The sequence below is a fragment of the Elaeis guineensis genome, chromosome 4, assembly GCF_000442705.2.
Source record: "Elaeis guineensis isolate ETL-2024a chromosome 4, EG11, whole genome shotgun sequence".
NCBI classification, from domain to species: Eukaryota; Viridiplantae; Streptophyta; class Magnoliopsida; order Arecales; family Arecaceae; genus Elaeis; species Elaeis guineensis.
In genome coordinates, this window is record NC_025996.2 from 14250561 (window position 1) to 14264119 (window position 13559).

Genomic DNA, 13559 nt, shown 5'->3' on the forward strand with positions numbered 1-13559 from the left:
GATCGTTGCATAAATTTGTGGGTTCAACTCATGAATTTTAGAAATCGTGGGTCTAACCTATGATTTCATTGTCTTTAAATCTACCCCAAGCCCTTCCTACTCCTCATTGAGAATTTTTCAAATTTTTTTTTGTATTGATACATTTAGTCCACAAATTCTGATCCCCACCTTAAAATCGATTATGGCTTAAGAAAAAGGTGGAGTTTTGTCAAAAGGAAAGAGGACTCGAATAGAGAAAAAAAAAAACCATCTCGTAGGTATGAAGATAGTGAGTGTAGTGAAAAATTTCAATCAAATTTTTCTGAAAAAAATTATAGGAGGTAGAATGGTCGGTTTAAATAGTTTTAGTGATTTTCGTATTTGATTTTTGTTTGAAAAAATGGGTTGGCTATCTATGATTATGCTCAACAAACCAATTTATCCTACTTTGGTTCATTATTTTTATAGTAATTTTAATTTTAATAGTAAGTCTTGTTCTATTTCATCATATGTTAAGAGACAGGTGATCGAATTTGATTGTGAAGTTTTAGGTCAAATTTTGAGTATTCCATCAGATGTTGATAGATTTTTCAGTAGTAGTGCTATTTGGAATCATCCAGTGTTAGATTATGCTTCCTGTGTTAGAACTATATTTGAGAACAATATAAATGCGATCGTTAAACCTGATGCAAATCTATTATCACTTGAAATTAGATTAATCCATCATATTTTTACATTTAATTTTTATCTAGAGGAGGTCATAAAGAACCGTATCATATTTAGATGTTTATCTCCTTAGAATGGTTCTTTTAGGTGATAGGATTAATTTATCCTATTTAATGATGTTTTATATGAATGAATGTTTTTAAAGTTTAAAAACAATATTGCCATATGGAGTTGTTCTGACTGCTATATTTGAGACATTTGATGTCCATATTATGGTTGATGATGAAGTTATCAAGGTTAAACATAGTAACATTTACAATCATGCATCTTTGAAACGTATGGGGTATATATTTCATGATGGGGTATGGATGTGTATGTCAACAGTAGCTGAAGAAGAATATGACGGTGAAAGAGGTGGTCAGCCTACCGATAGAGAACAGTCTACACATGCTACACAATTCAATCAGCAGTCATCCGATCAGTATACATTGTCTGCTCACATAAATGCATTGGAGATATCTGTTAACGAGAGATTTGTACATATGGATGCCCGACTGGATCAGAGATTTGCACAGATGGGTGTCCGACTGGATGAGAGATTTGGACGATTTGATCAATTTGTACATCATTTTTATCGTTAATTTCCTCCACCACTACAGGATCCTGCTCGGATGATTAAACTTCAGTGATTGGTTGCAATATGTGAGGCTTCACCAGAAGATATGTCATCTTTTTCATTTATTTTTAGATAAATGTATTCGGTTTGATGTAAGCATATGTAGCTTTCTTTTGTTGCTGTCATTTAAGATGAGAAATCTTGTATTCTGATCAAAATTATATGAAATTTAAGATATGATTTTGACAATAAAGTGTTAATCAATAATTAGTGTCCAAGAACATCCTAAACTAAGAATGCATTAGTGTCCAATCAATAATTATTAAAAAATTGAGTAAAAAATTTTATAATTTTAAAAAATATAAAAAATTGATCAGGCCAATCGACCACCTCAGAAAATCAATCGAACGAGGCCCACCGAGTCAATCGATCGAGCCTAGAACTCAGGCCGATCGACCACTGTGATGCGCAGCCGTACTATTGCGGTTGATCATCTGAGAATTTCGATCAACCATTGCCCATCGAACCCATCGATTGAGCCAGGTAGCTCAGGTCGGTCGATTAGGAGCATAATTTTTCTTGGCATGTGGTCGACCATCTGATGATTTTGGTCGTCATGTACATCGAGCAGACCGATCGAGTCCGAAACCTCAGGCCGGTCAACCATTGTGACATACAAGCCATGCATTGCAGTCGACCACCTGAGAATTTTGGTCGACTATGCCCATCGAAACCATCGATCGAGCCAGGTAGCTCAAGCCGGTCGACCATTAATGCAATTTTCTTTGCATGCAGTCGACCGCCTGGTGATTTCAATCGACCACTATATATCGAGTAGACCGATCGAGCCAGCTCAACCTATGCAGTCGACCACTGTGGCACGCAAAGTGTGCCAATGCGGTCGACCGCAGGATCTAGCAAGTCGATCATTGGGTCACTTTGAGTATTTTTTTTAATTTTTTTGTTAAATTATTAGGACCATAAATTTTTTATTAATTTTTTTTGCTTAAATAATCTACTTTGGCATGCCAAAATGCATTAAGTAAAATATATGTAATATTATAAATCCATAAATCCATACGTCCTACAAATATGAAAACATATAAAAATATATAACATGTGCCACAAGGCGATCTTCACTTCTTCCTTACAGGTTGCACTCGACGACCCATAGGCAGAGCCTCACTCGATCCCTCTTCAGTACGATGCTCGTCCGGACCCTCAGTCGAACGTCATGCTCCTCGGTACGATGCTCATCTGGACCCTCAATCGAACCCTCGTGCTCCTCGGTACGATGCTCCATCGGATCCTCACTCGTTCCCTCGTACTCGGCTGTTGTATAGTCAAAATATGCTACAATCTCCTCTATGGACTGAAACTGAGTTATATCGTCATACATATACACGGTGAGGACATATATGAACTGAATGATGGAAGGTCTGAGATCGAAAAGATGATGAGCAATATCGTCAGGTACCTCCTCTATGCAATGCAGGTGCTCCTAATGATGAGGGATGTAAGAAAGGTGAAGGAGTGGACTCTGCAGTGCCACGCCATGATCGTGAATATCGATGGAGATATAAGCATGCTGTCGGACGGCATGGAGGCCTCAAGTACATGTACACTCAGATAACCATACTATTTGCATGCATATTAGCTTATTAGATCAAAAAGCTATTTTTTATTTGAAATATGTAATAACTTGAACATATTGATTCGACTAAAATCTACTATCATCTGAGTATTATTGCTTTTATTGTTATACGACCCACGAAATGCTGTTTGACTTGAAATTCTCCACTTGCTCTATCGAACTTTGTGATATTATGAGATGTTGCTTTTGATTGGTTGGTAATCACACAAGTTGTAGTAAATAGAATAAATCTTTCACCTCTAGTTAATACTTCATCTGTCTGGGCACGTCGACCATTAAAATATGATACAAGTCAAAAAAAAATCAGTTGCACCAATGAAATTACTGACAAAAAATTATATTTTTTAGTATATCATTAAAATATTCAAACAAATTAGTGGTCATCATTCCAAATCTTCAACCATCATCATGTGCACAAGATCATTTCTCCACGAAAATTTCATTCAACCATTGAATAGCTTCCGAATTCACCTTTTCAATCTTTGTCATACATTTATTGAACTTCCTAAGTTGTGTTTGCATTTCAGTTATTTTTATCAAATCTCGAGTCTGGAGTTCCGAAATCGAGTATTGAAGTTACTCGCTATGTGACACAAGCAATACACATGATGTGCATCCAATGATTGCCAGCCAAGATATCCATTCTGCAAAGCTGACAATATATCTGAATGTCGATCTGAAAAAGACATATACCACGACATGATGTAATACAATATCTAAGACAAGCCAAGAACCAGCCCTATATATCAGTAGACTCCTCGTCTACTATAGCAAAGGTAAGTGAAAATATTTGATTATTTTCATCAATAGCTATTGCAATCATCAGCTTCTTTCGATATTTTTTGTACATAAATGTAGCATCGATACTAATAATGGTGTACAGTGTTTGAAGCCTTCAATTGATGGTGCAAATATCCAAAAAGCATGATCCAATGCAGCCAATGGAGGATAATCGATGGAAGTGCTGATGAACTTCACCCAAGAGCCAAAATTAAATTTCTATAAATACGCAATCATTTTGGCAATAAATTATAAGATTTATCTCAGTCTCCATATGTCAATGCCATTGCTATTTACTTTACCTCCCCAATTCTCTATAACTGATCGTGTAGTTGAATCTATTTTTAATAATTACACCGATATCGGTAATAAAAATTATCTGCATTTCTTTTACAACATCTTGAATTTTATTGGCAATAAAGTTTAAATCAAGACCAGAATGATCCTGAGAAAGCATAGCCGAAACACATGTATGTGGACCGATGTACCTTGTGATTTCAAAGTAATCATATCGTTTAACGGCTTGGAGCATCCAATTGTATTCAGACTCTTTATTTTTGTATTTTATCATCTAAAGCTTTGGCTCTGACTCGACAACTCTAAATTCATAATGTCTCTCAATATGATATTATTTTACTGCAGTTTGCAATTTCGCCTTATCTGCAAAATGAAGTCCTTTTAACAACTTGGTATCTCTTTTCCAGCTGGTACACTGTGCCTCTAATCCAGAAGATATTAATACATTAGCTGCCGTCCAATCAATTGATCTAAATATATCAGAAGGAGCTTCAAATATCCCTAAATTTGGATGTTTTCCACAGGTTGATACCCTATATTAGTAGAAGTACCAGTTTGCTAAGGATAGAAGTCCATCTCATCTTCACTTCGTATGTCATTTTTCTCAAATAGTTGATTATCTATGTGCACTATATCATCAGCAGATGTATAAATTGATGATTGTCTGATAGTGACATCTGCCACATCAAGATCCACTATAGGGAACTGGTCCTTGCATGTCTGAAACTGAGTCCCTCATACATGGTTAGTGCCCTGAGTTGTTCTAGATGGACCGATCTGTTTAGTATCCTGAGTTGTTCTAGATGACAGATCTGTTCAGTGCCCTGAGTTGTTCTTATATCCATATCGGCTACTTCATATTCATTCTGTTTAGCTTTAACAGACTGTACTTCTAGATACAACTCTGTACCCGATAAATATGGGTACGAACTAATCATTGAAAAGATTATTTTAATATCTTCATCTTCACTAATCGAAATCGATTCATACTTTAATAATATCGGCTGCACAATCTATGGATATCTATATATTATCGTGAGTCTACTCTTGCTTCTGTTTACATGAAAGACTACATAATTTATTCTCCAACTCTTCAAATTTAATTTCAGATTTAATTCTAATTGCCCTTTGAGGATGACCAATTTATTCAATACTATTTGGTCCATAAATTATAGAACCATTTATGTAGCATAAGGTCGTGATATTTTCTTCCATCACTACATATATAACAAATACAATAATTTTAGCATGCTCTATATAAAATCACTAATTAAATACAAGATAGAGTAAACTATATAGCTTAAGGTCAGAAATTAAAATAAAATCTTTTAATAATAATTTTTTATAATATTGTAAAGTTTTACATACTTAGAAAAAATTTACAATTATTAATTTTATTTCTTTTTCTTTTTCACTTGTAACAATTCAAAAAATAGATAATAATATAAAAAAAATTTACTATAGAGGGGATGATGGAAACACCAATGATCGGACCGATGAAAGACAAACAGACCTGGGATCCAACAGAGAGTAGCTGAAGATGGGAAGCGGCCCGGTGATCAGAAGATGACCAGAGAGATAGGAAAGCAGGGGTATGGGGGAGGGGTAAGGGGGACCCTACAGTGGGAGAGAAGGGGAGCAGTGTGGGGATCGGCCAAGATCGAGGGGGAGGGGGGCTGGCAGAGGGGTGGTGGTGGTGGGGGGCTGGGGACGACGATCCGAGTGTCGGAAAGAAAGAGAGGGGAGGGATGGGGCCGGGGGGCATGATCCGACAATCCGAGAGAATGGGAGTAGAGTGGGGATCGTGGAGAGGGACGGAGAGGGGGGGGGTTCGGGGGGCGCGATCCGAGGGTGACGACACAATGACAGCCGAGGGGGATCGTGGAAGGACGGCAGGGCCTAGGAGGTGGAACCATTGTCGGAGGGAAGGGGAGCAGCGGGGGGTGGGGGGAGGGGGTCTGGGGGGCGTGATTCGAGGGCGACGACAAAGGCAGCCGGGGGGAATCGTGGAGGGGGGGCGAGGCCCAGGGGCGCGATCATTGTCAAAGGGGAGGGGAGCAACACGGGACAACGTGGGAGAGGGGGGACTGGATGGTCGAAAGATAAGGCCTAGCAGAGAAAACGTGACTTAGGGTCACGAATTAAAAAAAAAATTAATTCGTGGTCTCAAGCCATGAATTCTTGAATTCGTGGGTTGAAGTCACAAATTAATAGTTCAATTCATGTCTTCAATCCACGAATTCAAATATCAAAATTCGCACTAACATCTACGTGGACTAAAAATTCATGGGTTCAACCCACGAATTTATCCAACATGGAATATAAGTTCATGGGTTGAACCCACGAAATTATTCGACATGCCCTTCCAACGGTAGTTTCGAAAATAATTTATGAACCATGATATTTTAAAATTTTTTTATTAAAATTACATTATTTAAAAAAAAATCTTAGAATCCGGACATTGCCTTCTTTAGCAACTTATCGATGTAGTATTTTGAGTCTCCAATAATTATTCCAATAATTATATATCTGATTTGATCGATGGACGAATATGCAAGCATACGTTTTATGCTTGTTTGAGTAATAGCAATAAGATTTTTCAATATCATGCTAAGAATAGTTAGGATTTTTAAAAGAAGATGCCATTCGTTTGATGAAAAATAAAAAGGAATATCAAAAATTCGCATGACTGAAGTTGAAGCAACTACTTTCGAAGTAACAGAAAAAAAAATATTATAGGCTATATTATTCTTCTTACTTTCATCGGGATAAATCTGACTCTTTTCTTTGTACCCAGCTGCGTACATAGGATATTCTAAAAAGTGAATGTCTTACCTTGTAGCAGAATCAAGGAAAGAATGTAAAAGATGATTTTGTTATAAATAAAAAGAAATATCAAAAATTCGTATGGCTGAAGTTGAAGCAGCTACTTTCGAAATAACAGAAAGAAAAATATTATAGGCTATATTATTCTTCTTACTTTCATCGGGATAAATCTAACTCTTTTCTCTATCCCCATCTACGTGCGTAGGATATTCTAAAAGTGAATGTCTTACCTTGTAGCAGAATCAAGGAAAGAATGTAAAAGATGATTTCGTTATATTTTAAAAAATTATTGCATGAACCAGATTCAAGTGAACCAAGGTAAATCTTGGAGCATATGCGTAGTGGACAACATGCAATTGAGACTTGGTGAAATACAGGGTGTAATGTGGCATGTTATCTACTGTGAGACTTGGCGTGGTCTATTGGACCTCGTCAACCTTATATAAAAACAAGAGGTTAGAAAGTTTAATGGTTCTCGCTTACTTGGGTTTTGATAGTGGGTTTGACAAATGTTGAATAAACTCAGTCTTTGGCCTGCTTTTAGCGAATTCGGCTATTGATATGCTTGGTCTTCTTGATTCCCTTTTCATTTTTTTTTTTTTTGTTTATCGCTTGGTAGAGCATCTTCTTCTTCTTCCTCGATCGCTTTGTCATGGACCATCTGTATGTTCTTCACCAACCATTAACAATTGAGATTTGATACTGGCTTTTATCTATTTGTAACCATTTTGTTCAATTGAATGGTTGTGTAGCAAATTAGCAATCTAATCAAAAGTTGCAACGGATAGTTGTTTGATACATACTGCAATATATACTAAAGTTTGAGTGAGGGATCTCGTTGTTAGATTCATGCTTGGCATTATACGTCAAATTGGAGAACTTAGATGCATGTTGTCACAATATGTTTGAGGAAATGTCTTATGAGAACTATGATTTGTTGTCATGCCATGAGTTGGGATCATGGGCATGATGAAAGTTCAATTTGTTTGAGAAGTGTTTTAATGTAAAATTGTAGGAGCACTGTCAATTTTTATGTCAATGATTTTAAATATAAACTAATTATTGTCACCTAAAAAATGCATGTACAATTTTTTAATAAATAGATCATTATATCAATTGTAATCTTCATACTGTATTGTGAATGTTGCTGAGATGAGGATAATTGAGAGGCTTCTGTTACCGAGCACAGTCAAATAATTAGTTACATTTTTTTCATTATTAAATATAAACTTTGTAATGTATTTGGATGTATATTTTATTATAGTAATAATAATAAAATAAAATTTTATTCATACACATACAAACTGCGCACCCAGGTCTAGAAGGATTGTTGGAGAGATTCCAAACGAACAGAAACAAAATGAGAAAAACTTGTACCTGATAATGAGGAGGACTATTTAATTTAGTTTTCACAAATTATGCTATACAACAGGGGAAAAACTAGGGAGTTTTGCTTGGTCTTGCACGCCTCCCTCCTGCGCCCTTAGATTGGTCAATAGGATCACAAAATTCAGGACAATAGGACATGCCAAGCTCATGTTTGCCCCTTGGAATGATTTCTATAGTGTTGGTATATGAAGGTCCATTCTAATTTAGCATGCATGATTTACATCACAATAAAAGTATGATAAACTTCTAAGTATTTGTATTTAGTCCCACTTTAACTATCACTGGATGTATTTTGGATATTTATATAATTCAAATAATTCTTTCAAACTAGTCTTTTAAAGTGGCATCTTACAAAACCATTAGAGAAAAAAAGGAAAAAAAAAAAGAGACAAAGGTATACATTAACTCAAATCAGCCGTCCAACCAAAAGCTTCTAACGTATGAAGATTGTATCGTCTCTCTCTCAAAAAGAGGAAGGAGAAAAAGACGTGCATTCAAACAATTGCAAGATGACTCAATATTGTCAAATCCTGATGGCATCATTGCAACATCAAGGGATTTACAACGGCCAAGTGAAAGGATCACATCAATTAGTTTCTATATTTTAAAGTTACCATCTCCCCTCTTTATTCAGGCTTTTTTTCAAAATTATGGGGATTTTGAAAGGTAGCTTGTTGGTTTTATGCCCTTAAATTGCACCTGTCAATATAGATTTTGCTGCTTGCAATCGTGGCTTGCGAGTTTGCAGAAAAGCTTCATTCTCACCTAAATTTTATTGCTTGGGATTTTGGTATGGATTTATAATGGATCAAAACCCAGTCGACAGTTGATCGATATGGATTCATTCAATCCTTCTTTGGAACACTCTCAATTAAACAAGTATAAGATGTGCTTTGCAGTAGACCTCAAAATTTGTTTGGAAAAAGGCTAGGATAATTATAATTTGAACCTACTTTGCATCAGTCTATGACAATTGTAATTTGTTTTGGACTTCTTATGGCGATTTGTTAAAAATGATGTATACATATAGTCTTTGAGGTGTAATAACATTAATGAAAAGTAAGTCCAGAGAAAAGAAAATTTGATTTTTCAACCAATTGGAGTTATGAAGGAACAATTTATAAGTGATGTGATCTATCAAACATTATTGAACAAAAAAATAAGGTTATCCAAGAGGCTAATCTAGAATTTGATTTCCAATATCCAACACCATCTCATGCAAGCATTTTAATAGATTGGAGAGACTTATTTTGATCAGAAAAGTATCCTTCTTGTTTCAGCCCTTAATTCACAATGGAAACATTTGATGCTTCAAAAAATACTTTTCTTGCATGAAGCAAACGGTCCTTATTGTCTCCAGCAACATCACAATTGAATTCTCATTATTAGCCCTAATCCAATTTAATTGTGATTTCTATATGTAATTTTCCCATGCTAGACCTTAGAACTTGCGCACGGTCACATGAGAAATCGAGCCTGGCCCAATTCATCAAAAGATACTGGGCTTGGGCTCCCACTGGGCCTCGGACGGCGTGGTCCTTCCCAAATCCAAATTCTTTATGCGCCACGTTGATGGAAACCCTAATCCCAGCCCCATATGCCCACTCCCATCCCACCACGCGAAAGGCGTTTCCTATGCAGCCACTGGAGCGTCGCTTTACTTGGGGCATGTGGCGATTACTCTCCTCGATTAGCCTAGGGTTTTTCCGTATTCTTCTCTGGAATTAGGTTTTAGTTGCGCTTCCCTCTTATCGAAGGAGCGATTGCGGTGATGACTCGGAAATTTCAAGCTCAACAGACCGGATCGCAAGTCCCTCTCTTTGAGGGATTTGTATGTCGACGATCCCGCTGAACCGAGCAATCTCCTCCAGAGGGAATTAGGGTTAGGGTTTTTCCTATTCTATCGGCATTTATTTTGTTCTCTGATTTTAGATGATTTTGTTTTGTTATTTCTTTATCCTGATATCCAATTGGGGGATGGGAGGAGAAGGCTGCGATGAGGATAACAGAGCTCCCTCTTCCGAAATGAGATCTTGAGGACGCTCGCTGGCAGAATCGAACCATTACTCTTAATCGCCACCACTGAGTAATTCTTCTCCAACTCTCCTTCCCCTAAGTTTCTTTTGATATTTTGTTTCCCCTTTAAAGAAAAGATTTTCGCTCAATGTTTACATTTTGGCTGATATACTTTATTATATTTGATCAACAGATAAGGATGAAGTGCTAGTATTTTAATCCAACACTTGAACTGAGGATCTAAAAGTTCCAAGTGATGTTTTTTTTTTTTTTCCCTTTTGCTTCTGAATATGTTTATGTCTTATTTTACCTTTCCCCCCTGGATTATTCGGTTCTGATGGTTTTATCTATATAAATCTTGGGACTGTTCATCATGTGATGAAATCTTGAAACGAAATCTTAGGACACCTTCCTACACAGCACCATTTACCGGGCTGTGGATGAGAAAACGTTTCAGTTCTGATGATAAAACTTCTCAGATGCACGACGTTCTTTTTTTAAATTTAATTGACACTGGTCACTGGGTGATGTTTCAAATTGGATTGTTTCGTAGGATTTGTCTGAACGTTTGATGATTATATCTTCAATTATCTCTCGTTGTTTAATACGGTTTGAACTTTACCGACTGAGAAAAACACGGTTTGAACTTTGATTAGGTCTTGCCTTAGAGAACGTTTAAGATTTGTTCGGGTAGAAGCTCCCTGTTCTTGAACCATAGTCATGATACCTATATACTTATATCGATGTTCTTATGGTTATGTTGGTGTTATTTTCGGTGTTGCTTTCAAAATCCATTGGATGGACTTTCTGGATGGCTGCAATACTTGTTAATTTACGAGTATCGATGTGGTGTTGTAATCTACAAATTTGAGAGACTATAAATACTATTTTATGTGATTTCATTGTGTCCACATTTTATCATTTTTTGGGACTAGCACTGTTTGTAACGCACAAGTGGTGCCATATTAACATCTTTCTCCTAATTAAATTTATTTTTTGTTAGCTCATCAGCGGTTTCTTGGTGAAAGTTCATTAGTGATTTTTAGGTGTATGTACGGTTAACTGATCCTGAGGAGGAACGACGTGATGATAGGAAGTGCCGTAACCCTATATCGATCTCTTCTGTCTCCTGTTCTCAGATCCTTTATATCAAACATTTAGCTTGTTGTTAAAGGGTAGTTGAAATAGAAGTATAGATGCAGGCGCTTTGGGATCATTGGATGAGCTGTGTGTGATTTTAAATGGGTCACTGTGCTTAGTTTTTAGATTTATCTATGTTCTAATGCCACGTCTCTGATATCCTGATGCATTGACCTGAGATGCTGTGATTGGGCCAAGATAAAGTCAAGTTTTGATATTTCGCAAGGAGTAATTCTTTGTGTGCAGAGTGCACTACTTCGATCGGATTGGATCACGTAGCTATCGTTTTTCAATGCATATTTAATATCTGCAGATTGATGTTTTCGTTTAAAAATTTTGTACGATAAAAATATCTTTATCCTAAATTATGATATCTCTTTATAAAATTTTTTATGTTAGTGATTTTTTGTGAACATATGCATATTCGTGTGACTTTTTATGAATATATATGATTTTTTATGATTTTTGTATGATTTTTTATAAACATATACGACTTTCTGTTAATATATATATATATATATATATATATTTATTTATTTATTTATATTCATAAAAAATTATATATATTTATAAAGAGTCATTAAAAAATTATATATGACAAGAAGCTATGAATATTCGGATAAAGTTATATGATAAAAAATTATATATAATCAATCTAAAAATATTAAATATGTATCGAAAAGTGATGGCTGTCTGGTCCAATTGAAAGAAGAAGTATATTTTACATTGGATTTTCTATACCGTAGATGGTGTATAAAAAATTGTAAGGTGATAGGAACTTGTGGATTTGTAGATTAGATGGTTATTGTCCATCCAACTGATAGCCCGATGCATTGACCCGAGAGATGCTGTGATTGGGCCGAGATAAAGTCAAGTTTTGGTATTTTGCAAGTTGATAGGAACCTGTGGATGGTTATTGTCCATCTACGGAGCCGGTTTATGCGATCACATTTGTTGCATTGTTTGGCTGACAGTGTAGGACCATATTTGTGACGCTATCAATTTTTTTTTTTTCATTTCTTTCGGTGAGATGGCTGACGTTTCCGCGTCCCATCATGAAGTCTCTCTTTATTCTGATATTGGCTGAGATTGTGGACATTGGATCCTGACGAGGATACCTCACAGAGTGTTTTTATTATTCAAACATCTGTACGGTGCTTCGATGTATCTTACAGATGACACTAATTCGTAAGTAATTCAACTCTTCGGATCAATTATAATACTCATGCGCAATCTGACTCTTCGGATCAATTATAATATTCATGCACAATCTGACCCCTCGAATCAATTATAATGCTCATACGCACCTTCGTGTCATGATATAGACTCTCCCAAAAGTGCTCCCAACTCTAAGATTTTGCTCGTCAAGTCAAGCACTGTTCATCTCAGATGTCTTGATCCCCGTGGTATGACATAACTACTGTATCATTGATCTGCAACTTACCAAGCTGTCTTTCAATACTACACATATCAAATCCACATAGCACGGCCATGCAACACCATTACTATGCATGAGGCTTGGACAAATCCGTCTCTAGTGCCGTTCAGTTAAACTACACGCTCTGCAGCTCCTCGAAGTTACAGATCCTCTGGGATTTTACTATTTAAGCTTCATCTATAAGCTCTTGTGCCATGATTTCGGTCTAGCATCTTCGATATGTCTTTACATCCATGGTCATATCGCTTGACAATATCCATGGTCTGCTCGCACGTTGAGTACTGCCACAATATCGGCATTCAAGTCTGCTCCATCAAGTAAATATTTTCGATCGAATGATAAATGCATCAAGTCATCCTTCGTGGCCCAGCTCTAAGGCACATATTTCGATCGATATATCATAAGCTTTTCTTGTTCTCCACGACCAACCGGTTCCTGTGGATCCCCGCAAGACATCACCTCACGAGACTTGCCTGTTTGGGTAGGCTACACCTTTGCTCGACAAGCCTTCTATCGTCTCTTCGTTCCACTACAGAGATCAAGAATGCATAGAATAGTCTAGACAAATCTCTCAAAGATAAAATCTCGAGATATCTCCTTTCCGCACAATGTGGTCCGCTCGTTCAACCAATATTGCCCCGAATACCTCCACATGAGATCATTCGGGTGTGGCATCACCATCACGTGCCACGGCGGATTCATCTCTTACGGGTTTGGGGGAGTCGGATATGCGGTCAAAGCTCTACGCCCCTCTTCAA

General features: G+C 36.7%; 1 long non-coding RNA gene and 5 other non-coding genes across 6 annotated transcripts; all 6 read left to right on the forward strand.

The window, feature by feature from the left end:
• The first annotated feature begins 9812 nt into the window (after positions 1–9812).
• On the forward strand, positions 9813–11144 carry LOC140857145 (uncharacterized). The gene is made up of 2 exons (XR_012140649.1): positions 9813–10293; positions 10417–11144. It is a non-coding gene; the product is annotated as an uncharacterized lncRNA (long non-coding RNA).
• LOC114914167 (small nucleolar RNA Z107/R87) lies at positions 9969–10070 on the forward strand. The gene has a single exon (XR_003800787.1). It is a non-coding gene; the product is annotated as a small nucleolar RNA Z107/R87 (small nucleolar RNA).
• Positions 10194–10297, forward strand: LOC114914152 (small nucleolar RNA R30/Z108). Its single transcript, XR_003800771.1, has one exon. It is a non-coding gene; the product is annotated as a small nucleolar RNA R30/Z108 (small nucleolar RNA).
• LOC114914173 (small nucleolar RNA snoR31) lies at positions 10414–10511 on the forward strand. The gene has a single exon (XR_003800793.2). It is a non-coding gene; the product is annotated as a small nucleolar RNA snoR31 (small nucleolar RNA).
• Positions 10591–10693, forward strand: LOC114914166 (small nucleolar RNA snoR31/Z110/Z27). The gene has a single exon (XR_003800786.1). It is a non-coding gene; the product is annotated as a small nucleolar RNA snoR31/Z110/Z27 (small nucleolar RNA).
• Positions 11145–12185: 1041 nt separating the features above from the next.
• Positions 12186–12316, forward strand: LOC114914174 (small nucleolar RNA snoR2/U65). Its single transcript, XR_003800794.1, has one exon. It is a non-coding gene; the product is annotated as a small nucleolar RNA snoR2/U65 (small nucleolar RNA).
• Positions 12317–13559: the final 1243 nt, after the last annotated feature.